The 27750-nt window shown below is 34.1% G+C and overlaps 1 protein-coding gene across 1 annotated transcript in view; it reads left to right on the forward strand.

The window, feature by feature from the left end:
* Positions 1-27750, forward strand: part of LOC138321089 (thrombospondin type-1 domain-containing protein 7A-like) — a 278937-nt gene that overhangs the window by 76249 nt on the left and 174938 nt on the right. Inside the window, exon 4 of the mRNA XM_069264504.1 lies at positions 11061-11082. The gene's annotated coding sequence lies outside the window, so the exon portion shown is untranslated. The remainder of the gene's footprint in view (positions 1-11060; positions 11083-27750) is intronic.

Here is a 27750-nt window from a genome sequence, read left to right on the forward strand (position 1 = left end):
TCTTGCATTTTCGTACCTGTGTTGTATGAACTTTTGTCTTAAAAACTTATGAATTTCAAAGGGTTATATAGAAAAATGGCGGAAATATAGCTCTCTGAATATGGCGATTTGTTTCATTTTCTTATTTTTTTCCGTAATTTGTGAGCTTGTAGGGTCTTTGTCATTTAATGTAGGGTGTTGTTTTTTCGTAAATGTAGACTTTGGCATATTGTCTGTACAGGCTTGTAATTTCAAAGTCATAAATTTGAAAATGGTGGAAAAATAGCTCTCCGAATATTGCATTTCGTTCAATTTTTTAACGTAAATTTTACCGTAATTCATGAAATTTCAAAGAGAAATGTTTTGAATTGGATGTGAAAGATCATGCTCTCAGACACATTAAATGACTAATTTCAAGGTCATATTATTCAAAATGGCGGAGATATAGGACATCAAAAATCGAAATTTTAGTTTATATTTGTCCTTGCGCGAGACGTTTCAGCGCCTTTCAACCTGTATGTACAGTCTTGTTTTTTCGTACCTGTGTTGTATAAACTTTTGTTTTGAAAACTTATGAATTTCAAGGGGTTATATAGAAAAATGGCGGAAATATAGCTCTCTGAATATGGCGATTTGTTTCATTTTCTTATTTTTTTCCTGTAATTTGTGAGCTCGTAGGGCCTTTATCATTTAATGTAGGGCGTTGATTTTTATGTAAATACAGACATTGGCATATTGTCTGTACAGGGTTTTAATTTCAAAATCATGAATTTGAAAATGGCGAAAATATAGCCCTCCGAAAATGTCATTTCGTTAAATTTTACCGTTTGTATATTTCCGATAAAAATGTTCTGAAGATTGGATATGAAAGAGCATGTTCTCGGACACATATAATGACTAATTTCAAGGTCATATGATTCAAAATGGCGGAGATATAACACTTCAATTTTATTATTGTCCTTTCGGCGATTTTATTTTGTGCGTTGGATGTTGTATATCCTGTAGTTGTACGAATGTGATGAGATTACATTATGTGGCCAAAGGGAGATAATCGTCACTCTAATTGTACGAGTTATTCCCCATTTGTCGATGATCTTCATAAGAAAGGAGAATGAACGTGGAGTTGAAACCAAACATATGTGTTTTCTTGTTGTGAAGAATCAAGACATGTAGAGCGAGTTCCCCAACCGAACCTCACGTCCATGACACAACTGTAGTTTGGTAAAAGGCTTCAAGTACTACAAGTTTATTCAGAATATCTTTGTATAGAAGATCAAAAGGTGCCTGAGAGGCGGGGCCAAAGAGTCAAAAGATTACAAAAATATTTAAAAAGATAATATCATTATACTTATATCAATACATAGGTGGAAATCCCGTGTTTTGATCGCGATCAAATCTAGTTTATATTGTTCTTATTTCATTTAGAAACTTATTAAAATATTCTTTGAAGAAATAGAAATATTTAAGAAATATCAATAAATCAAAAATATTTGCAACAAATTGCATTGTCCAATGGTGGTAATATACAATACCTACATGATAAAAGATCGGAGTGACAAAGGTTAAGGTTCCATGAATCAAACATAATAACCAATAAAGAGGACATAGATAATGTGACTTTGACCTGCTTTGAAGGTTACACTCTACAAAAAGTTGTGCACAGATTTGGTACAAAAAGTTGTGCACAGATTTGGCTTACCACTTTGCTCAATTTATTGATCAAGTCAAGATTTAGGAAGAGTTTTAAGACATTTTAGATTAAAGTAGATTTTGGGATAATTTGATTAGAATTAGCTAATTACTGAAAAATCAGCAGTAGGAATATCAAACCTTTATGAGCTTAATTGAGGCTGTGGATTCTGCTTAAGAAAGCCTGTGTATAATCTGTCTGAATTGGAGGTGGGAATCTCTGCAGTGTCCTCATTAAAAAGATCGTGATTCTCCAGAGTATTTCTGTGAGACACAGATCTTATACAGGTCTATGTCAGTGGATATGGGTGATTAATTAAAATCTAATTTGTAAAGCTGTGAAAAACCAATCTGATATATTTAGTGTCTCAAATACTTTTCAAAGAAAGGTCTATGCCATGTTATATAGTTACGTTGGCACACATTACAATTCACTACAGTTCAAGTCTGAAGATTCCTGTATGGAATAAGATGTTGTTCTGTGTTATGTCCTGTGTCTTGATTTCATATGGACGTTGAGTATCTTTGTTCTTTAGTAGTAGATTTAAAGTTTGAAGATAAAGGTCATTTTTTTATTTGAAATGTTCAATGATATTTATTAAGCTCCAACCATGTTTTATTTTAATGATATTTGGCAAGTAATGAACAATGTCAGTGATAAATTTGAGTGAAAAAGATGATTAGAGGAGAGAGCTGACCATTCCTAGTTTTTGATTCGGTTAAATTGAAAATATTGTCCATTAGCTTGGCAAAACTGGGTGGAACAGATTCAACATGGATTCAGTGACAATTTCGTTTTGTTTTTATGTCTGAAAGATATTATCTAGTGAAGTCATTATAGGTACTGTATATATAGACTTCTATTGGCAATAGCACCACACTGAAGGACTGAATCACAGAAATATATTGCTTATTTAAAAATATCATTGTTTCCTTGCCTTACACAGCATCATTGTCTTGTCTGATAGGTTCATCTGTCAAAGTAGACGTAAAATGATATCTGTTATATTCTTCCAATAAACGGTACATCTATATATCCTAAAGTACAAGAACAAGATTAGATGTAAGATACATGCCAATGTAAGAGTTTACATTGACCAGTGGTGTGGTCTGCTACTACAGTACATGTAGTCTAAGGGAATCTGTTTGACTTTGAGATCACACTTACAGTACTTTTGTAAGATTGCCTTCTATCTAGCTGTGCCTGCTAAACATCTTTATCCCAGTATTAATTACTCAGCATGATCTTTACTCAGTGTTTCCATACCAAATCTGCTAAAGCTAGTCCATTGATTTTGTCAAATATGATATTGTCTGCCAGATAATACTTCCTCAGCTGTATCAGATCACTTCAGTTTTGGGAGACCCAGAGTTTGTCTGCCAAATATTTGGAGAGAGTCATCATATAGGATAAGGGCAAAAATGATTGGTAGTTGGTCACAGCCAATCAGATGTGTCCAGACAATCTATGTCATGAGAATTTTGAGAGTACAATATAGTAGTAACCATATTGCTATTGTTTGACCTTCAAAAATCTGCTTTGACCTTGAGATTTTGCATGGTCTCATTAAATCTGATACCTTTTAATGTAAAACTAGTTTCAAAGAAGAAAAACAACATTTAACAACTATTTCAAAGTAACTCTCCCATTTTGGCCTCTACTATACATAATCAGGAATTAAAGTAGATAACAAGAAGATGGATGTTTACTGGTGTTTTATAGATACTTTTACCACTGGACATGCAAGACCAAGAATTGACGGGCTTGTATTTGAAAACATAACTTGGCTTTCATGAACCTTGAAACTTCAACCATGACCCAGAGGTAGACAGCTAGTGGTAGAATATCAGACACCTTTTACCATTGGGCTTTCATGACCCCGAGGTGGATTCTAGTGATAGAATATCAGACACCTTGACCATTGGGCTTTCATAACCCAGAGGTGGATAGCTAGTGAAAGAATATCAGACACCTTGACTATTGGGCTTTCGTAACCCACAAGTTGATACTAGTGATAGAATATCAGACACCTGTACCATTTGGTCTTTATGACGCAGATGTGTATTGCTAGTGATGAATATCAGACACCTGTACCATTTGGTCTTTATGACCCAGATGTGTATTGCTAGTGATAGAATACCAGACACCTTGACCAATGGGCTTTCATGACGGAGGGTGCTGATAGAAAGTCAGATGACAAGCCACTTGGCTGGCACAGCCCATGGCTTAATTGTGTTAGAAATGATGAATTGTACTTAGGATTAGCAGAATATGGTAAAAAAAGCTATACAAAATTCTGCCAAGCAGTCATTCTTTAGTTTTAATTACATTGAAACTGTATCAGATTAAGTGAGAATTAAAGCAAAATAAAGCTCTTTAAAATTCCAATTCAATTTGTACAAATTAAGATTTAGACTCTGTGTTAATGGCAGATTGTCTCTCAAATGGCAGAATTCAGCTGGAGAAGTTTAAGATATTCAATTGTCGTGAAAATCATAAAAATTGAAGGAGTTTAAAATTGTTTCAATGAAGAGCTGCATGTGGTTTAACTGATCAATTCTCATTTTTGAGATTTGTTCTGCCTGAGACACAGAGGCCATTTACATGCTGTTATGTTTGTCGGTTATTCTGGAAACTACTGGAAACATCCATCATGTCTCCCCAGTAGCTGCAAAGGAAAACAGGAAATGCCTCCAGGAATTTAAAGATGCAAAACCTTACACACATTTATGGTCGCAAAATATGATTCTGTTGTAACTATAGAACATTATACGGTAAAGCTCTATAAATTTCGATAGAAATGTCAGTAATTTCATAATCACTTTCCCGAATATGGAAATGTTAAATATACTTAGCTGTGATGCTTTGGTGATTAATAAAGAAATTGATGAAGTTTTTATTGTTTTTTTTACAAGTAGACAACAGGAAATAAAACAGTAAATATTCTGTCATGTTTGTTAATCAATACAATAACAATATATTGAGTACCTAGTTTGTAAGACTAATTTGCTGCTAATGAAAAATGGATTGTGCGCAGGAGAGGTTTATTTGGATTGTGAGAGAAAGCAAACATTATGTTGTAATTTTACAGTCTGTAGGGGTGCCTATATGTATACACTAGTAATTAGAGTCCTTTACTTTACATATTGTTGATATTTTTATAAAAAAAAATATAGACATCTTTTATGCATAGCACAAATAGCAGTAAATGATTGCCTATTCACATCTCATTACCTTGATAAATGTTAATGAACAGGGATACATCTCTATCTCAGCTGAAATACCTGGCATATATAGTATCGCCTTTGCCTATTCTCTATGGCATATACAGTATCTCCCTGGCCTATAGGATATCTCCCTGGCCTATACAGTATTTTTTTCCTATTTTTCCTGGCCTTTACAGTATCTCCTTTTCCTATTCTCCCTGGCCTTTATGGTATCTCCCTGGCCTATACGGTATCTCCCTGGCCTATACGGTATCTCCCTGGCCTATACGGTATATCCTATTCCTATTCTCCGTGGCCTATACAGTATCTCCCTGGCCTATACAGTATCTCCTTTTTATATTTTCCCTGGCCTATACGGTATCTCCTTTTCCTATTCTCCTTAGCCTATATAGTATCTCCCTGGCCTATACGGAATCTCCTTTTCCTATTCTCCTTAGCCTATATAGTATCTCCTATTCCTATTCTCCCTGACATATACGGTATCTCTTTTTCCTATTTTCATTGGCCTATACTGTATCTCCTTTTCCTATTCTTCCTGGTCTATATGGTATCTCCTTTTCCTATTCTCCCTGGCCTATATGGTATCTCCCTGGCCTAAACATCTCCTTTTCCTATTCTGCCTGGCCTATACAGTATCTCCTTTTCCTTTATACAGTATCTCCTTGGCCTATACAGTATCTCCCTGGCCTATTCGGTATCTCCCTGGCCTATACAGTATCTCCTTGGCCTATACAGTATCTCCCTGGCCTATACAGTATCTCCCTGGCCTATACAGTATCTCCCTGGTCTATACAGTATCTCCCTGGTCTATACGATACCTCCCTGGTCTATACGATATCTCTCTGGCCTATACAGTATCTCTCTGGTCTAAACTTTATCTCCCTGGTCTATACGATATCTCCCTGACCTATACGGTATCTCCCTAGTCTATATGATATCTCCCTGGTCTATATGATATCTCACTGGTCTATATGGTATCTCCCTTGTTTAAATGGTATTTCTCTGGCCTATATTACATTATATCTCCCTGGTTTATACAGTATCTCCTTTTCCTATTCTCCCTAGCCTATACGGTATCTCCCTGATCTATACAATATCCCTCTGGCCTATACGGTATCTCCCTGGCCTATACGGTATCTCCCTGGTCTATACGATATCTCACTGTTCTATATGGTATCTTCCTTGTTTAAATGGTATTTCTCTGGCCTATACGATATCTCCCTGGCCTATACGGTATCTTCCTGGCCTATACGGTATCTCCCTGGTCTATACGATATCTCCTATACAGTGATATAGTATATCCTAAATAGAGTGGTTAACATGTAAGTAATTGTTTGGCCTGAGTATTGTAATCTTGTCCCTGGTTTATGTCCACGAGTTAAATTTCTATCATAAACAGATAATAAAAGTACAAACTGGGATGTGAAAAATATCAGAGAGCAGTCTCCAAAGTTTGTGTGGGGATCAGGTCTGCAGATTTAACACTTTCTTTTAAAAAAATCTTGCTAGTGTCATTTCAGCTGTTTGTGTTTGTCTGCTTTAAGGATCGTTTCCCTTGTGTGGCTTGTGTCGTGTTCAAAATTAAGTTTTGGCCTGACAGATACAACAACCAGCTGATTATGGAAGCAACAGTGAATTGTGGTAAATTCAATCTCCCCGCGTGGTTGTGAAATACCTCTGATCTCTGGAACCCTTAGCTTGTTTTTAAAAACTTTTTTACAAAGTCCTCATAAATCAGGTACAGTGTAAATTGTCTCCCATGTTCCAGAGCTTATTGCTGTACAATGGTAAATGGATTTACAAGGAGACCTTGTTTATAGAGATTTAGTAGGGAAACAAGCTGACAAATATATAGCTAAGGTGCTTATAAACATATACTAGGATTATCTTGGGAATTATTGATTATCAAATAAAGCACTGTCAGCTTTTTATGTTTGTGTTGTCTTACTTGTTAAGCTAACCAGCATAGGTTTTGAAATGTGTTCTGTTTAAATCAAGGTTTTTCTTAACTGGTGTTGTTATTGAATTTTACCAATGTATCGTTAGATCCAGCTCTTGTTTCTCTGTAAACAGAAAAATAAGTATCTTTGAAGTTTTGATGCCAGTCACCATGGAATGAGGTCAGGGGGGGGGGACTTATGTAATGGTACCCTTCTGTCATATCCAATGTCTGTTATACATTTGTTTATATATTTTAAGGAGGCAAAGACATGAGCAACCAACTTATTTTCATGGCAATTTAATTTCACATTTTCTGTCTCGCGTTATTTGTGACAATTTGATTTCGAAATCTGGACCCTTATGATTCTACCTTACATGTGTTTTAAATGATGTCCTGCGAAAAGCTTAAAATTTAATCATAATCGTATACCGTAGATATGTTTTAGTTTGAGTTAGAGTTATGCCCCTTTTATGAAATGTTGGATGTTGGATTTATTCCCATATTTCCTCTTGATTTAGTTAAGATAATGAATGCAATTATAAAAACTAGAAGCTTGACCTACATGTCACTATGCAACTTTTACTACATTTGAGAAATTAATCATTTATATTAACCTCGTTTTGATAATGAAGTGTAGCTAGGGGAGATAACTAAGGTGTATCAAATAGTGAAAAATAAGGGAGATAACTCAGAATTATCAATTTGTGAAAATTAAACAGACTACTTGTGTGATATTCATGCAATTTATTTTCATTGTTATTATTAGATATTTTCATTCATTGGATAATAGAGTGTTGACCTTTAAGGATAGTTTCATAGTGATAACTGTTTAAAATATTCTTGTTTTCAGATATTTTCTGTCTTGGGTGATTACATGGTGACCTTTCTTAGTGGTTGTATCAGATAGGTGGGAATACTCTGAATGATTTCAGATATCTTATTTAGAGATGATGACAGTTGTGACTCAGCGTTTAATTGTATCGCGTTTGTATCACATTTTCCCATTAGTGTAATTGAAGCGCTGCAGATAATCACAATATACTGCTAATAATAATACAACCACAGTGTCCTTGTTATTCTGCTACGATACACAAAAACTCATTAGGACAAATACATTTTGGTACAAGCCTCAAATTTAAGGGGGAAATTAATATTAGATATTGTATTCTAATTTCAGCTATCAAATTTGTCATCAAGCACTTATGATATGATATGATAAAGATTAGATGGGTTTGGATGCAGACATCTGTCAGAGATATCGAAAATTATTAGGTATGTATAGGTATCGCATAGCAAAGATTGTTTCATGGTTGTCATAGTGTGAAGTATACTGAGTGATGATAGATTACGATGGATCATAAAAACGTATCAGATGCCGATATAGCAACTTATGATAAACAATGACATCATCAAATCAATTATTGATACACAATTTGTAAATTTATCATAGTGTGACATTTCACTCTTACCTGACAAATCTGACTGATATGTAATTTTATTGTCACTGCCAACTTTTAGTTATAATTGTGATGTAGATTGGGGTTAGGATTCCATCTGACATTGATATCACTTTACAAAGTTATATGTCTAATTGTCATTAGATAGACAAACTTCACATCCAACAGATAATGAGAATTAGACACTTTATTAATATCTCTATTACATTGGAAAGGAGAGGTCAGATCATTTATACCATCACCTGAGAACAACGCTGACTGTATCTACTTAATTCTGGAGTATTAATGATCGTTAGATCAATTAGGTGGCCATTACAGGATATTAGCCTTTATATTAATTGTTATCACATTAAGCCAATTGAACCCCAGGGATGTTCCCAGGATGTTTAATAGGCACCAGTAGCAGATTTATAAAGATTGAAAATTGTCCTGATATAGGTACATTTGCATTATATAAGATATATAGGAAAATGGCTTATGATGAAGGTATGAACTTGAAAGTGGTACAAATACAATAAGTCATCTGCAAATCAATAATAAAACTTTAAGGCCGCCTGAAACGCTGTCTCAAGCAACCTGTTTTGGTTACATTTTGTATGTCTGTATGATTTATAGTTAAACTTCATGTTAAGCAGGCAATCCATGATATAGCTTAGTTATCATATTTACTGTTCAGGAACAACCTGAGACAAAGGATTGATAGATTGTTCATGTGAATGACATTGAACTACTTTCATTGATATCATGTTTTTTACTTTGCTTAGTAGGTATTGCAAGTTTCCGGGACCTTTCCTATTTCCAAAAACAAACATACATATGGGTTTTGAAGTTAAGGAGAAATGAAATTATCTTTTGTGAATCATTAATTTTCTAACTGCTGAGTTGATAGCTCATGATCAGTTTAATTTCCATTGAAAATAAAGCCATCTCAAAAATAAGGAATCATGATCATTTACTGAAAATTACTGATTATTATCATTGATGGCATTGAATCACAGCAGACATTTTAAATGTGATAAATACATTATCTAGAAATATGCTGTATGGGCCATCAGCCCTTGATCAGCCAGACAAACAAGCATTCTGATTGTCATTAGGGACAGTGAGCATTGTTTGGCCATCAGCTGATTGACAGAATGGCAGCTTTGACAGTTTACTGAAAAATCTGATGGATGAAATAGGGGTCACGAGGGTCATCAAGTAAAATGAGTTGATCTAGGGGTCATAAGTGTTATTGGTCACATGTCGTCCATCAATGGTCCTGTTGGACATGATATTGACCACTAATATGACATTGTTGTATCAAGAATCCACGGAAATAATGAATGGTGGTCCGATTCGGTCCAAATGAAGCCACCAGATCATGTTGATATAGAACACTGAGATAGAAAATTGATCATTGATGGTGAGGGACGATGAATCGATGATTTACAACTATTCAAGTTTAAATTGCTTGATACATGGGGGTAGCCATTAGGAGATGGACAACTGTCCAGTTTAGCTCAGAAAGTAACGAAGTTTTCTACAAAATCAATAAATGTGGTTGTCTGGCTCATTAAGGTCAATTGTATAGTCAGAAATTTTGTCTGTCACTATTTCTATCAATCCAACTGAACCAGTATTTACACCAATTCAGTCTCTAGCGGACTTTAGTTTCACCTCTGATTGACAACTCTGTGACCTTTGACTTATCAATTATGTTGTGACCTCTGAAACATTGGGTGGGGATGTAAAGCGATATAACTTTTCAGGCTTTTATCTCTGTCATTATCTATACATCGATGAGTCTATCTGCTTTACTTTGTCACGATATTACGTAATAAAGCTAAGAATCACTATTAACACAATGTAATTTATTGATCATGAATATTTATGACTATGGGATCATGTAAGGTAACTTTGCTGAAGAACTGCCACATCACACACCTTCTGATATTGATAGGTTGGTTATTGTCTCACTACCTGCATGACTCGCAATGAAGTTAAGGGGGATAAACTGGAATTGGGTTGTCCGTCTGTATGTCTATCTGTCTGTCTGTTTGTAGCCACAACATAATTGTCTGGCAAACCCCTCCTAAACTACTTGACATATTTTGATAAGATTTGGTACACAGAACCCTGAAATAAAGGGGAGTTGAGTAAACTATATAAGGTTCTGCAATGTCCTCTACTAATGGAGTTATTACTTAATTTGTGTGTGTGAGGCTAATATATATCTCGATCTATTATTAAATCATCTCGTAGTAGTGGCACTATACAACTTACTTTGATACTTTATATTCTTATTAGAAGTCTAAACTATTGTAGATTGTACTAATATTCTATTGGGACCTTATTAAAAATGTTAGGTAAGCTTTCCAAAGTTTTATCAATAGTTTAAAATTAAACCTTGACCTTATTTTTACAATGGTCAAAATGCAGATTTTTTTTGATTTTTTTTTTCTTTCTTCTTCATACCTCTTTACCATCAATATTATTTTTAGGCTGTTCTGATGAGCTATTTTGCAGATATGACAAATCTATTTCCTTTTTCCAAACACATGCATACAGAATAATTCATTGTATTTGAAAGGGGACAAAGGATTTATGAGTGTAACATCTTGATTTTGACCAGGATATGTTTGATAATAATGATATAAATGACTGCTTTCAGCATTAAGAGATCTGAGGTGAGGTATTGACTTAAACTAAAATTAATTACAGCAAATGATAAAGAAGTTTGACATCTCTGAATTAATTAATTTGTTCTTTTCATTCTGTTACAGGCAGGCCTGTTGGTAACATCTGGTAAGTACATTTATTGTATAAATATTTGGGTAGTTTTCGGAGTCTGTTAAGTGGATTTGTGCCTATTGATTCTGCAACAGAAATGTGGTCTCGTCGTCTTAAACAACGTCCTGACGTAATTCACGGTGAAGATAGATAGAAATGCACATACAAGCTGACACAACTAACAGTAGACAAATTATTAGTTCACAGAAACTTAGGGTACTGTACTAGATAGCTCCTAAACCATTATACCCCATCTTCATTATAACACTTAAACGAGACTCAAAACTCGGGATGAACATTGGGGGGGGGGGGGGGGGGGGCCGGGGGATGCGAGTGTAAAGGTGTATGACTCGAATAGAGAACACATATTTCATCATCACTTGTGGAAACTACCCCACAGTTTCTCATTCTCTTGTTTCCTCTGTAAATGGAGAATGCATTTAGTAAGTGGTAGGTAATCATTGTGTTTGTCATTTGAATTCATCATTAAGTTTTGTGTAAGTAGAAAAGCAGAAATTATTTTTCTCTAGTTTACCATTTGTTTTACTCTATCGATTGTGCATTTGAAACAATAGTCTGTTTGTAACAGCTTTGTTGGATTACTCTAATAAACTTTCTGGCTGGTAGGGCTGGGACATCCCATGTAGATCTGTCACCTACAACTGCTGAGAAACTCCATTTTCTCCAAAATGCTCAGTCAAGGTCAAAGGGAGAATACTTTCTCATTTCTTACAAAAAGGTATTTTGTTACTGTTGCTGTGAACCTTTTCATTATTGCCAATTGCCAAGAGTCCTTTGTCTCTGTTTGTTAGACTGTTTCTTCTCAGTCTCACCATGAACAAAGTGTTCTGCTAACAGATGTCCATCCAAGTATCACCCAGGGATCAATCTAGGTTTTGGGGGAAACTACCCTTTTTCAAAATTGGGGAAAAGTTCGGCGAAATATAGGGAAATTTGAATCTTCTTATTTTGAGCTTATGTCATGGTGCGGCGTCCGTCGTCCGTCCATCAACATTTCCTTTAAATAGCTACTAGTCATAGAGTTCTGCATGGATTGTAACCAAATTTCGCCACAAACATCCTTGGGTGAAGGGAAACAGAACTTGTATAACTTTTGGCTCTGACCCCCCCAGGGGCAGGAGAGGCAGGGTCCAATAGGGGAAATAGAGGTAAATCCTATAAATTGCTACTTGTCCTAGAGTTTCGCATGGATTGTAACCAAATTTCACCACAAACATCCTTGGGGGAAGGGGAACAGAACTTTTATAAATTTTGGCTCTGACCCCCCCAGGGGCAGGAGAGGCAGGGTCCAATAGGGGAAATAGAGGTAAATTCTATAAATCGCTACTTGTCCGAGAGTTCTGCATGGATTGTAACCAAATTTCGCCACAAACAACCTTGGGGAAGGGGAACAGAACTTGTATAAATTTTGGCTCTGACCCCCCCCAGGGGCAGGAGAGGCAGGGTCCAATAGGGGAAATAGAGGTAAATTCTATAAATCGCTACTTGTCCGAGAGTTCTGCATGGATAATGACCAAATTTGGCCACAAACATCCTTGGGGGAAGGGGAACAGAACTTTTATAAATTTTGGCTCTGACCCCTCCAGGGGCAGGAGGGGCGGAGCCCATAGGGGATTTAGATGTAAATCCTATAAATCGCTACTTGTCCTAGAATTCTACATGGATTGTCACCAAATTTGGACACAAACAACCTTGGGGGAAGGGGAACAGAACTTGTATAAACTTTGTATAAAAAAAGAAGGGTGGGGTCCAATAGGGGCATTAGAGGTAAATATTCAAATTCCTTCAGAAAACAAACAATGAACCTATATTCAGAACATTACTTGGCATTACAAACCAGGTAAGGGATACAGGCCCTCTGGGCCTCTTGCTAAATTTTGGGCCTCTTGCTAAATTTTGTAATGCAAGATTTTAAGCTTAATAATGAAAAATTTGAGTTTATCATATAATATGCAGTAGCTGTATGAAAAATATAAAGAAATTTGCAAACAAAAGTCTAAAACAATAATGAAAAAAAGTCACAGGGGAAATTGTGGTACAAAAACAGTCTTTTTAGGTCATCTGACCAGAAGGGTCAGGATGACCTTTTGCCATCATGCACCGTCCGTCGTTTTGCGCAGTGCACCGTCTGTAAACTTTTCATTCAAACAACTTCTTCTCAATAAACGGAAGGCCCAGGGTACTCATATTTGGCCTGTAGGTTGCTGGGATGAAGGGCTACCAAGTTTGTTCAAATGAATGACCTTGACCTTCATTCAAGGTCACAGGGGTCAAAAAGGCTAAAATCTTTAAACGACTTCTTCTCAAGAACCAGAAAGCCCAGGGTACTGATATTGGGCCTGTAGGATGCTGGGATGAAGGACTACCAAGTTTGTTAAAAAGAATGACCTTGGCCTTCATTCAAGGTCACAGGGGTCAAAAAGGCTAAAAACTTCAAATGACTTCTTCTCAAAAACCAAAAGGCCCAGAGTACTGATATTTGACCTGTAGGTTGCTGTAATGAAGGGCTAGCAAGTTTGTTCAAATGAATGACCTTGACATTCATTCAAGGTCACAGGTGTCAAATAGGCTAAAATCTTTAAACGACTTCTTCTCAAGAACCAGCAGGCCCAGGATATTCATATTAGGCCTGCAGCATGCTGGGATAAAGGGCTACCAAAGTTATTCAAATGAATGACCTTGGCCTTCATTCAAGGTCACAGGGTCAAATAGGCTAAAATCCTTTAAATGACATCTTTTCAAGAACCAAAAGGCTCAGGATACTCATATTGAGCGTGCAGCATGCTGGGATGAAGAGCTACCAAGTTTGTTCAAATGAATGACCTTGATCTTCATTCAAGGTCACATAGGTCAAATAGGCTAAAATCTTTAAAAGACTTCTTGAGAATAACTAGGAGGCCTAGAGACCTGATATTGGGCCTGTGACCTGCTGGGATGAAGTGCTACCAAGTTTGTTTAAATCAATGACATTGATCTTCATTCAAGGTCACAGGGGTCAAAATGGCTAAAATCTTTAAATGACTATATTGTACTGTGCCAATAGTCAGATGACCGTTAAGGCCCATGGGCCTTTTGTTTTTAATCTAACCATAAAAGAACAATACATAAGTACACCTGAACTGTCCATTACCCACCATTTTCCTGGCTCATTCAGGTAGTTAACGTCATTGAATCAATGAATTTTTCAAAAGGAAAAAAAATCTTTGCTTTCAATGTGGTTCTTTAAGTTTCAAACTGAAACATCTTGAATACCAAATATTTCAAACTTTTCTATAGAAAGCTAAATCACAAACCTTATTAAGTGGAAACCATAGAACCTATTTACTGGCTCATCATTAGGAGGACTGATACCATAGTTTCTTTGAAGTCAAATGAAAATGAAATGTCAAACAATGTTTCCTGCCAATCAAAGAAAAAAATCAAATTAAAAAATTTGCAAATATCAATTTTGAAATCTGAAATGACTAAGGTTATCATGCATTTTCATGTAGTAACAATAATATTCAATATTGCTGGTATAATTGAAAAGTAGGCTAATGTTGTTTGCTTGTGCTATGATAAAATTCTCTGTCACAGCCTGAAGCATTACCAATATAGGCTAATTATTGATGACTTCTTTCGTTGGTTGATTTTGCCGTGAGTGAAAACGATATTAATATTCATTAACTGTAATGAATAATTTAATGGTGAATATTTGTTAGAGTAACGGGTATTGGATGTATCCGGGTTGTTTGTAAGGTTTTATTGACAAACAGACTGAGTCAGGAAGTCTGGCAACAAAGATATAAAACAGGTTTGTATATATCTCTACCAGAAATCTCCAAAAGAATAAAGACGAATAATTTCAATGAGAATGTTATATTTTCATTTTTATGTCCTTTAGGGATTATGAGGTTGATATGGTCCGATAATAAGATATAAGCTGTTTAAACAAAGAAATGTTGTATCTTGATTGAACTGTTTAAGTTGAATATCCAGATCGTCTTTGTGGAGTGACTTGATTGATTTGTCTGAGAGAAGTGTTTTGATTGGCTTATCTGAGGTGAGAGTCTTGATTGGCTTATCTGATATGAGTACCACAATTGACTTGTTTAAGATTTTTTATTGACTTGTCCACATGAAATGTCCTGATTGGTTTGTTTAAGGTTTATATTCTGATTGGTTGGTATGAACTCGTATCCTGATTGGCATATACATCATATGAGTGTTCTGCTAGGCTTTTCTGAAGTTTTGCCCTGATTGGTAGATTTCATAGGAGTGTCCGGATAGGTTTGTTTGAGGTTTACATTCTGATTGGCTTGTCTGAATTTGTGTCCTGATTAGCATATTTCGTATTAGTGTTCTGATTGGCTTGTTCAGACAAGGGTTTTGATTAGATGTCTGAGTATAATGCCCAAATTGGTTTGTGTGATATGTCAGTGTCCTCAGATCGTCATATCTTATTGGTTTCTAGGAACCAACAACTGGCCGAATGGTATCATCCTATGTCAAAAGATCTACAATGAAATGTCAGAGTTTGACCTATATTCCTGGCTGGTTACTCAGGTAGTGAAAATAGTTCATGTATAGTAGAGGGTGCTTCAACGTTTTGAGATCATTCTGCAGGATCATGATAAAGCAGAGCTGACATGATATGGTTGGTAGAATATGACGTGGTTAGATGACATTCCAGTTACCTATTTGATACATCATTAATTTGCATGTTGAGATAAAATCCTGACCTATTCACATGTACTGTAACATTGTCATCCTTCTCATCGTCATTACTACAAACAAGTACATTAGTGTTGATTATCTCATGTTGTAGAAATCACAATACCTAGTGATAGTATAGTGGGTTTATAGTGACAGTAGAGTAATTACAGGTTCTGTGATTGTAGAACCTACCCGTGTGATGTCATGTAGGATTGTTTGATTTAATATTCTATTAACAGCCAGTGTCATTGAAGGAAGAGCCACGTTAAGGAGGTGGGGAAAAGTCAGAGTACCTGAGGAAAACCCACCAACCTACATCAATACTAGGGAAATCACAGCCCACACAGGTTTCTAACTGGCGACCCAGGGGTAGAGGGCTAAATATGGTAGTATATCAGGATATCTAACCATATGGCCACTGTTGCCCCTTCTGAACAATGTAAGAATATCTATTGAAAGCATTTGATAAGGTTCCAAGTTATTATAATGCTGATGGCCGAGTCATTAAGGTATATGTCACAATACTTTACCACTTGTCCCCCACCTCTGGGTTGCAAGTTTGATATCTACATGGGACATGAAAGTTGTCAGGTACTGTCTGTTGGTTAGTGATTTTCCTCCAAGTACTCTGGCTTTCTTCTACCTACTTCACCTAACACATCCTTACCTAGATCCTTGATGTTAATTGGACATAAAGCACAAACTAATTCTGGAGATGACTGTTGCATCACCTTGCTATGCAGGTGGACAGTGTTTTGACTTGATCTATCCATCATTGGACATGAGTCAGTCCTGATTTATGGTTAGCAGGAATCATAACAGATCTTTGTAGTGGGGGTGGGGTAATTCATAACTATACATTCATGACTCAGTAATTAACCAACGTTCTGATAAGTATCACCTACTGTAGTAAATTTTCAGTTATCTGATATCTGTGATAAATGCAGGCAAATTAATTTTCTTTTTTTTTTATTGAGAATGATGTGGCAGACAACATCAAACATGTGAACATCGATCCTCCGAGTTCTTCCGTCTTTACTGGAGGCTTGTGTAGTTGAGAAGTCACCGATGTTCAAGTTAAAACTCCATCAATAACAGTGTTTGCCCTGTCAAAACAGTTTAATTGATATTACATAATCAGGGGTATAGTATACTGTTTCTCTGACCAGTTAAAAAATAAAACCTGGCATTATTCTCATCATCGAAAACATTTCTCTCTAGAAAGAGACGGACTGCAGGTAAAACAAGAATGCTTCAGAGACATTTCCCATTTATCAAATTCGTCATTCTGAAACTTAATACACTTGGAGCATTACAGGATAATACAATTGATTAATAAGTAATATTGAGCTACCTCATCCACATGACAAATGTGTTTATAAGCCTTTGATTTGGTAGCTGAATGGTCCCAGTTATTACACACCTGTATAGAAAGATTCGGATGCTGAACAACTGCTCGTTAAAGTTACAGGTAGGAATTCCTCCATTCAGGTGGTAGAACACTCTATTGATCCCTGTAGCAGGTGTGTTGATAGTAAAACTAAAAAAGTGTGTGTCACAGAAAATATGTTGTCATGTTCCCAGGTTAAATACTGTCAAGTCTTTTATCCTTATCAAAAATAACATTTCATCTTTATTTTTAAGGTTTTTGAATATGATTATTCTACTGACATCCTAAGTCTAAGCATCATTATACCTGGTCATTAGTACCATACCTATACCCAATATAATATGACTTCATGTTGCCATTGCCTATTAATTCTTTTGTCCATTCTGTCTATACCTTTTTTCCCAGAAATGTTTATGAGTGACATGTTTATCAAATTCATGGTGGATTGACTATTTCCAGAAGTAGGTTACTGACCTACATTTGGACATTTGATATAATCAATGAAAAATCTTTACTTAGGCTATTACCTTCACCTCCTTAAATTTGGGTAATGAATTAATGTTGGTTAGAAATTGTGTCATGTACTAAAAGTAGATCATTGACCTACCAGTTATCAAAAGTAGGTTATGACCTACATTTTGATTTTTTACCATTATAAATGTTTATCTTTATCTAGTTTTCTGCAATTACTCAAATGTTATATTTGGATCACAGATTTACAAGGGTAAAAATAGGTCATGTACTAAAAGAAGCTAGATCATTCACCTATATTGATCTATATTGACTATATTTGACTTGTATAAATGTAACTTTTTGTCATCCAAGCTTCCAATTTGGTCACATACTTGACCAAAGATTTGGAATGTTGATCATTGATCTAGATCCTTAGGGAGACAGCAATTTGCTATATTGTGGAATGTCTAATGTTAATATCATTATAGCAAGTTTCATGTGGTATACTGCTGTTTATTAGAATCAATACGGTATAAGAGATCTATACAGAGTATATAGCTTTGTCATTACAATCAATACACAACATTACTTCATCTGATGAAGGTTGTTAAAGTTACACCAGCAGGCCATGTGTGGACCAACCTTGACCGTATTCTAAATCAGTGATTGGTGATATAACTGAACCAATCAGATTGTTGTTATCATTATCCAATCACTGTACTGGCAGATCTTATCTCCTATACTACTATAAGTTTTCTTTCATTAGCAGTAGTATAACATTAATGGAAATAACCTGTTCAATGGGCCTTACTGAAGAATCAACTTAATGACTAATAAACAGAATTAAATCAATGGATCAAATTTAATTAAGTGTTCTGCATCAGTAGAGTGTCTTCTGGTAGCCATGGTGACCAAATTAGTCTCAGCTTGTCCAACAATGTCCGTGGTATCAGGCAAGTACCTGGCTGTGTATAGAAAGTATCACAAAGTTGTTAGCAGATGTTCCTACTATGTTTCTAGATGTTTGGAAAAATTCAAAGAAAGGGGAGATAAATATGTTAATTTCAATAAATTATTTTACCAATAGGTGTTATCTTGTGCCATACAAAAAAAATAATAACTTTATATTTTTTGTCATTCAATAAGTCAGATAGTACATGCACCATATACCAAACAAGGTCATTGTAAACCTACATTTTGACTTCGACCTCACTTTTATCATAGAGAAAAAAACCTGTCCTTGCTGTACACTTCAATAATTCGGAAACTGTTTCAAATGAATATTAAAGAAAAAATCCTATCCTTGCTGTATTTTTTACACTTCAATAATTGGAATACTGTTTTAAATGAAAATTGAATTATAAGAAATATATTTTTTTACTTCCTTCGACATGTAACACTGATATTAATGTGTTGTTAATGAGGTTATGGTGTAATATCCTACCACAGACTCAGGATCCTGTGAGGTCTCGGGATTCCTCTTGTACATTTCTATATGTTAATGGTAAAATGTAATGACAGTTTTGTAAATAAAATCCTTAATGAGTACACAAGGTCATGATGCTACATACATACAGAGGAGGCATTTTAGTGTCACGGATAAAAAACATACAAACTCTGACTATCATAAATGTAAAAATAAATTAGAATGAGTTTCAAATTAAGATAGATTTCAAAAGTGCAATGATACTCAAATGTTGACATAGCATAATTTTGTTTATGTGAAATGATAAGTACTAGATTTCAGATTTTCAAGTAAATGGAGAATAGAGGCTCTGTTCTGAACATATTGGTGTTACTTGTTGTGTCTGTAGGAATTATGAATAATTTTGTTTAAAGTGCTCAGTGAGATGGTGATGGCTTGTTCACAGTTTTAAGGTGCTATGTTCAGCTAAGAGGTTTATTTCCACTGAGATAAGCATCAGAGTGCATATGCACTTTGTTAAATTTAAGTTGTCAGCACCCTTTAAACTATGATTATAATACCTCACTTTTGTTTCTGATTATTTTAACTGACACATTTTATTATAGTTATCTCCCTTGTCAGTCTGTCACAAGCACAGTTGCTTACCTTATATTTCTGAAATGAACTTTATCATCAAATGAGAGGACAGAATTGTTATTTTGCCATGACCATGATGTAAGAGATGTGCTGGGCGAGGGATGAAGTTATAGTGTGGTAACCATGTCCCGTCACGATTTGCCCTGTACCATTCTGTCCTGATTTCAATTAATGGCAGAATTAAGTACTGATATCTTACAGATGTTTCAAGATTTTTTTCTAGTGATCCCCTCTTTTCGTATTTAATTATGAATTTTCTCCTCTCATTTGTGGAAACAATTTAATGTTCATCTTAAAACAGAATTGTCTCGTAAATACTGTAATTTTCCTTTACTTTGTCATTATTTTCCCCTCATAACTTTTTCCCAAAATATTTTTCACAGTTTATATTAGCCATAAAATGTTGATGAAGTTTGTACAAAACAGAAAACAAGGCAGTGATTAGAGTCCAGTCATCATCGAAGGCAATAAATACACTCAGAGAAGTGATAATGATGTGAAGTTGTTTGTACTGAAGATGAGGCTGAACTGTTTTATACATACCTATTGTTTCTGTGTGCTCCTAATGATGTTCCACAGGAAATTAAGCATTAACTCATTTCTGTGACTGAGGTATATAATAATTGTCTAGTTAGCCATGTTCTATTGTTCTCTGGCTTATTTAACTCTTTTAAACGCAAAGTAACAGTTTGGAATAAAATAGTTTTCAAAGTACAATAACAGCCTTCCAGAGAAAACTAAGGGCAAAGGTTTCTTTTTTATTTTTTTTTATTTTGAAGTTTTAAATTAATAACTACTTTCTCTGTGGGAAACAGTAGTAAAATGGAATGTCTCTGTGAAAATGTTTGTGTATAAGATGCCACGACCACTCTGTGATTGCTCATATGATGTTGTGTATCTGACACCCATGTTGTATTGTGATATCTGCTCTGGGAGCCTGGGATGTCATTCTGAATTATAACCATGTCAAAGATTCCTGTAACTTGGTCAGTGACCTAACTGTAGGAGTTTGTCTTCAGGAAACATCTGTATTATCCTGGTAAATGCTAGCAACTTGGCTAGGCAGTGGCTAATATGCAGAGATTATCACAGTTTTGATTAGTTACTGCTTGGCTATAGAGAGATTCTCTTAGCTTTATCACTTACTGCTCAGTCAAAGGGACCATGCTTCTAGTATTTGATCAGTCATTGCTCTGCTGTGAAGATATTTTCTACAACTTGATTGGTCACTACTTTGCCACGAACATATTTTCTACAACTTGTTTGGTCAATACTTTGCCATGAAGACAATTTCTTGAACATCATCAGTTACCACTTCGCTTGAAAGGTATATCGTTTTGCTCTGTTTAGCTAACTGATGCTACTGTTTGGTAAGGGAGACCCCACTTTGGCTTGATTATTTGAGCTTCTCTTTATGAGTTTCACTATTACAAAATGACACAACCAATATACTACAGCCCCCTAAAACATCCAGACACCGCAACCCTTTGCACACAACATGGGAGGCCATTCTTAAATGACCATGGCTGTTAATAGGTTGTTAAACCTGAAATACAAATAGATAAAACAAAGCTTCACTTTAGATTGATCAGTTTAGCTATACAAAATTAGCTGAATATTTGATTCATGATCCAGGGGTTCAATGTATAATTGTTGTGTACTTCATTGTTTGTCTGATTATAAAACATCAACCTATAAATTCCCGGAGTAATTAGATCTATTAAAGCCTTGCTGTGAATTTAGGTGGGCCTGTTGATGTGGTGCAATGTTCGAAATACTATTCATTATAGTCTATAAACCTGAAGATATTGATAATGAAGGAATATTGTAAATATGCATGACTACAGGGTAAACCAGCCACCCAAGTGATCTTTAGCTGTACAATGGCGGGAACAGAGGTGGGGTATTATCTCCGATACAGAGGATACAGACATACAGTAAAACACATTTATAACATGCTTACAACAAATTCATGATTATAACGTAGTTATTATCATTCCCTTTTAAGTTTCTATAAAAGGTTTTTAACAAGTGTATAACAAACTATACTTATAACAAAGTGATTTAGTTGTTCCCTTCCGGTTTGTTATCGTGTTTTACTGTACCAGATGAACAAGTCTACCTAGCATTTCATACCCATTCTATAGGTGTGGGCTTTGTACAGCATTTAACGTGTACAGATGTGTCTGTTTTGTTATAGATTCAGAATTGTTGCCTTTCTATTCAGAAATATCTTTAAAACACTTATAAAACACTTAACAGATTGAGACTGAAATAGTCACAATGCTGTCTTGCTATCAGATGCATATGGGTGTAAAAACCCCTATAGATTGTGAGCGTTTAGTTTTCTTTTTAGAGGTAAGCATGTGAAATGATCGGCATATTGATAACAATACTTCAGACAACAAGAGAACAATGGTATATTATGTAAAGATGATAAAACTGTACAAATAAACGTTCTGTTGTATAGTTTTGGGTGATTATCAAGCATGTAAAATGAATATAGAACTAATTTAAATAATATGCAGTAGCTGTTAAAAAATAAATGGAAACAATTCATAAAGGATAATGGTGCAGAAAAACATTTATTTTTGAAGGAAACTGAGGAGTAGGCCCAAACGGAAAACTAAAATGTCACCAGACGTTTTAGCCATAAATGTAATTATCAAAATCAGACAGGTAATGGTATAGAAAGTCTTAAGTATCAAATTATGCATGTAAAAATGTAAGGAGATGGAGCAGTAATATAATGGCATTAAGTAAATAAATGTACAGGAAATGATGCAGAACTCTGAGGATGGAAGAGATTGGTATTAAACCTATATATAGGAACCAGTGAAATATTGTGTGTATATAGGTAACCGTACAAAACAGTACAGAATTGAAGAGGTGATAGTACAAAATCTTCAGGTAACTGTACAAATTTCTACATGACAGGTAACAGTAAAAAATCATACAACAAAATTATATAGGTAACAGTACAACAAAATTATATAATTAACAGTACAACAAAATTATATAGGTAACAGTACAACAAAATTATATAGGTAACAGTACAACAAAATTATGTAGGTAACAGTACAAAAAATTATATAGGTAACAGTACAACAAAATTATATAAGTAAAAGTACACAAAATTATATAGGTAACAGTACAACAAAATTATATAGGTAACAGTACAACAAAATTATGTAGGTAACAGTACAACAAAATTATATAGGTAACAGTACAACAAAATTATATAAGTAAAAGTACACAAAATTATATAGGTAACAGTACAACAAAATTATGTAGGTAACAGTTCAACAAAATTATATAGGTAACAGTACAACAAAATTATATAGGTAACAGTACAACAAAATTATATAGGTAACAGCTAGTACAACAAAATTATATAGGTAACAGTACAACAAAATTATATAGGTAACGTACAACAAAATTATATAGGTAACAGTACAACAAAATTATATAGGTAACAGTACAACAAAATTATATAGGTAACAGTACAACAAAATTATATAGGTAACAGTACAACAAAATTATATAGGTAACAGTACAACAAAATTATATAGGTAACGTACAACAAAATTATATAGGTAACAGCAGTACAACAAAATTATATAGGTAACAGTACAACAAAATTATATAGGTAACAGTACAACAAAATTATATAGGTAACAGTACAACAAAATTATATAGGTAACAGTACAACAAAATTATATAGGTAACAGTACAACAAAATTATATAGGTAACAGTACAACAAAATTATATAGGTAACAGTACAACAAAATTATATAGGTAACAGTACAACAAAATTATATAGGTAACAGTACAACAAAATTATATAGGTAACAGTACACAACAAAATTATATAGGTAACAGTACAACAAAATTATATAGGTAACAGTACAACAAAATTATATAGGTAACAGTACAACAAAATTATAAGGTAACAGTACAACAAAATTATATAGGTAACAGTACAACAAAATTATATAGGTAACAGTACAACAAAATTATATAGGTAACAGTACAACAAAATTATAAGGTAAAGTACAACAAAATTATATAGGTAACAGTACAACAAAATTATGTAGGTAACAGTACAAAAAATTATATAGGTAACAGTACAACAAAATTATATAGGTAACAGTACAACAAAATTATAGGTAACAGTACAACAAAATATGTAGGTAACAGTACAAAAAATTATATAGGTAACAGTACAACAAAATTATATAGGTAACAGTACAACAAAATTATATAGGTAACAGTACAACAAAATTATGTAGGTAACAGTACAACAAAATTATATAGGTAACAGTACAACAAAATTATATAAGTAAAAGTACAACAAAATTATATAGGTAACAGTACAACAAAATTATATAGGTAACAGTACAACAAAATTATGTAGGTAACAGTACAAAAAATTATATAGGTAACAGTACAACAAAATTATATAAGTAAAAGTACACAAAATTATATAGGTAACAGTACAACAAAATTATATAAGTAAAAGTACACAAAATTATATAGGTAACAGTACAACAAAATTATAAAGGTAACAGTACAACAAAATTATATAGGTAACAGTACAACAAAATTATATAGGTAACGTACAACAAATTATATAGGTAACAGTACAACAAAATTATAGGTAACAGTACAAAATTGTACAGGTAACAGTACAAAATTGTACAGTTAACGGTACAAAATCGTACATGCAAAAATGCAAAAAGAAAGGGCCTATTCAAAGCGATTTACAATGGTAGTGAGTTAAAGGGTCACAATATTGTCAGTTATTTAATGGAGCTTTAAATTCTGTTGCCATTACCAGAGATATACAAGATCAGGCGAGAGACAGGCATCCATTAAACCTGCAGATCTCGCCATTTAAAGGTGTTTCTGACAATTTCAGGGAACATGAGATCAGCAGTCTGTGTCTGTAAGCAGTATTACACTGTTGTTGAAAAATAACGTCAAATAAACTCTAAAGATGTTTAACCCTGTAGAGAAATCGAGCTGAAGGTGTACATCAATTAGACAGATATAGTGTATATATAACATGTACAAGTTTTAACAAACTGCCCGCTATCTGCTGTTAATTGTCGAGTTGCTATCGACAGAGGGCTGGCAGACTGACAACTAAGCTTCTGTATGGCTCTGATCTCACAAGGTGCCAACTGCGTTTTCAGCAGATGTATAGCGTTGAGTAGTGTTTTATGGGTATAGTTTACCTGTGTTGGTCCACGCTATACTGACAACACTGCTTTTGGGGATTTACATCAAGTAGGTACATGGAATTGATTCCAACAGACCTATAAATATTTACAGGAGACTGATGCGAGTTAATCACTCAACGGCACTTAGAAAGATTCAATGGAACTATTGTTTTAGAAAAGGATCAGGAATTTTTATTTATCACCTAAGAACTACTAAAAGAGAATATTTGCAGTGAATTTGATTGATTTTGTTATTGGATGTACTTTGATTCATGAAAGTTTCAGGTAGGTAAAAATACCAAAGATTTAAAGATATTTTGTTTAAAGTTTGACTGAAAAAAAATGTTGATTAAGGCATAAAAATATTTCTCTCTTCTCTATGGAGACGAAATTTAAAGTGTTACTTATATTTCTATTAATAAAAGTTATGTGATAAATAGAATCTTACACTCGTGACTATGTGGTATGAAATTTATCAAACTTGTTTAATAATTGATATGCCACTGGCCTAAAGGCTTGTGGCATATCAAATTATTGAACTCGTTTGATAAATTTCATATCACATAGTCACTCATGTAACATCCTCTATTTCTTGATTAATTTTTGATGTTTAACATTATTATATTTAGAAACAAAAATAAAAACTTATATATGTATATATGTGTATACTTCAGATAATCATTAGTGTTTGCTTTATCAATGGTTTCTTTAATTAATTAGCCCTCTTCCCTTCCTGTTATAAAAGCAAACATTAAATTTATATTGGGAAGATTGCTGTAAATGTTAGGGCTGAGTATTGGAAGGTCTAAAACGATACGATACGTATTGACAATACACTGAAACAATACACTATGCATATTGACGATACAGTGGACCTCTTTTTCAAATTCAGTTGTCCAATGTGTTTTGAATTTTGTGACAATAAAAGACAATTTTGATAAAACATTTTATAACCAGGAAAAAATCTACCAAACATTTGATTCGGTTTATCATCTATGTTAATTAATTTATGTCCATTTGTATTCTTAGTTATGAAAAGGCATCTCTAATCCATCTAGGTGACACAGATGCCTTAAACACTTCCAATTGATTGAAATGCTCTTACTTGAATGATGTTTTAGAATAAATTTTATTTGGAATTTCCTATTTCTTTAGGGTGAGCTATAACAAAAACAGTAGGGTGAGATGTAAAATAATACAGCTATATACAGCATGTTTGCGTATCGATATTCGATACACTGGTGAAAACCGATACAAATCGGTATATCGATATATTGATCCAGTCCTAGTAAATGTGTTTATTGATTAATCTGATTGTTAAAACTGTTTAAAGGGTAAAAAAATCCATAAATGATTTTTACCGCTAAAAAAAAAAGTAATCAATTCTAATAAGATCTTTGACCCCTTAATTAATTTAATACTCAGCTTATGATAATACTATTATAATAAAGTTGGAGAAAAGGTGATGCAAACGCAATCTCAGAAGTGATGTGACCTCAATAACCTTAAATTATGACCACTTTTAAAAGGTGTGGTCACCAACCCCCAAATTAATGACCACTTTTCAGATGTGTAACAACCAACCCAAACTATGAGCAATTCTCAAAAGTAGGGCCATCAACCCAAAATTCTAAGCTTTTCTCAAATTGATGACTACCAATTAAAAATTATCACCTACCTAAAAAGAAATAATGTCATTATGATCTTGCTTTATGTTGATGAGATGTGGAATGGCGAAAAAAGTAAACTATTAAACCATCTTAAGATGTTTTATAAACTGACATTATTTTCTAAAACTGTCTGAAATTCCTACAAGAGATTAAATCCAAAACATAATATATAGCAAAAGCTGTTTTTATTTTAATTGTGTTTTCCTTAAAAATAATCATTAAACAGACAAATGAAATAAGGTCTATCAAGGACGCAGCCAAGTCCCAAATTTCAATAATCAGATGTAAAATCTAAGTATGTGTGTTCAAAAGGTTATTTTGTTTTGGCATATTACAAAGTACCTCCCTTACAAGTATATGTAATCATTGTGATGTCATTATTTTCTGAATGAAACTCGCATCATCATTTTCTCTAAAAAATATGATGTTATGCTCACAAACACATGACTTCACAATCAATACCTCACTTCAAGGGCAGATAACTCTATAATATGCAAATATGAAATAAAAAAAATAAAATAGTTTTAATGATAATATTTTATGAAGTTAGTTACGGTTACTAGGTTTCTATTATACTGTTGTTGGGAGAGCTGATGATCTGGTGGTTTGTGTGGGAATTGTTTTTAATGTGATATTTATAGTTTAAACCAAATACTAAAAAACATACAACGCTGTTAGGAAGGGTAATTTTGTGAAATAAAAACGCATTAAGAACAGACAACAATAACAAGCCACAGACTTTGTGTTGCTGGCGTGTTTGATGTTTTGTACAGTTAAATGGCCACTGTCATGGTATAAGTTTAATGGTGCAGTAGATTACGCTGCAGGTGTATACCAACACTCGCGCCTCCGTGCATTTCTGTAGTTCTACACATACCACGGCATTGTAACTGTGTGTATTACATGGATGCTTTGTTTCTTATTTATCTGTAAAATTAAATCATCTACCTGGAATGTTACATCATTTACAATAATCAACAATTGTTGTACTAATGATGGAGGATAGTGGGGTGAAGGCAGGCACAAACAAATCAACAACTCCCTTCATTATAGATAAAATCACCAGTATAACTCTGTATAGATCACACATCATTACTTTATCTATTGTTTATATATTGTTTACAGTATGGGATTGATGACACATTTTATAGATATCCTGATACTAA

This window comes from Argopecten irradians, chromosome 4 (assembly GCF_041381155.1).
Source record: "Argopecten irradians isolate NY chromosome 4, Ai_NY, whole genome shotgun sequence".
NCBI lineage: Eukaryota > Metazoa > Mollusca > Bivalvia > Pectinida > Pectinidae > Argopecten > Argopecten irradians.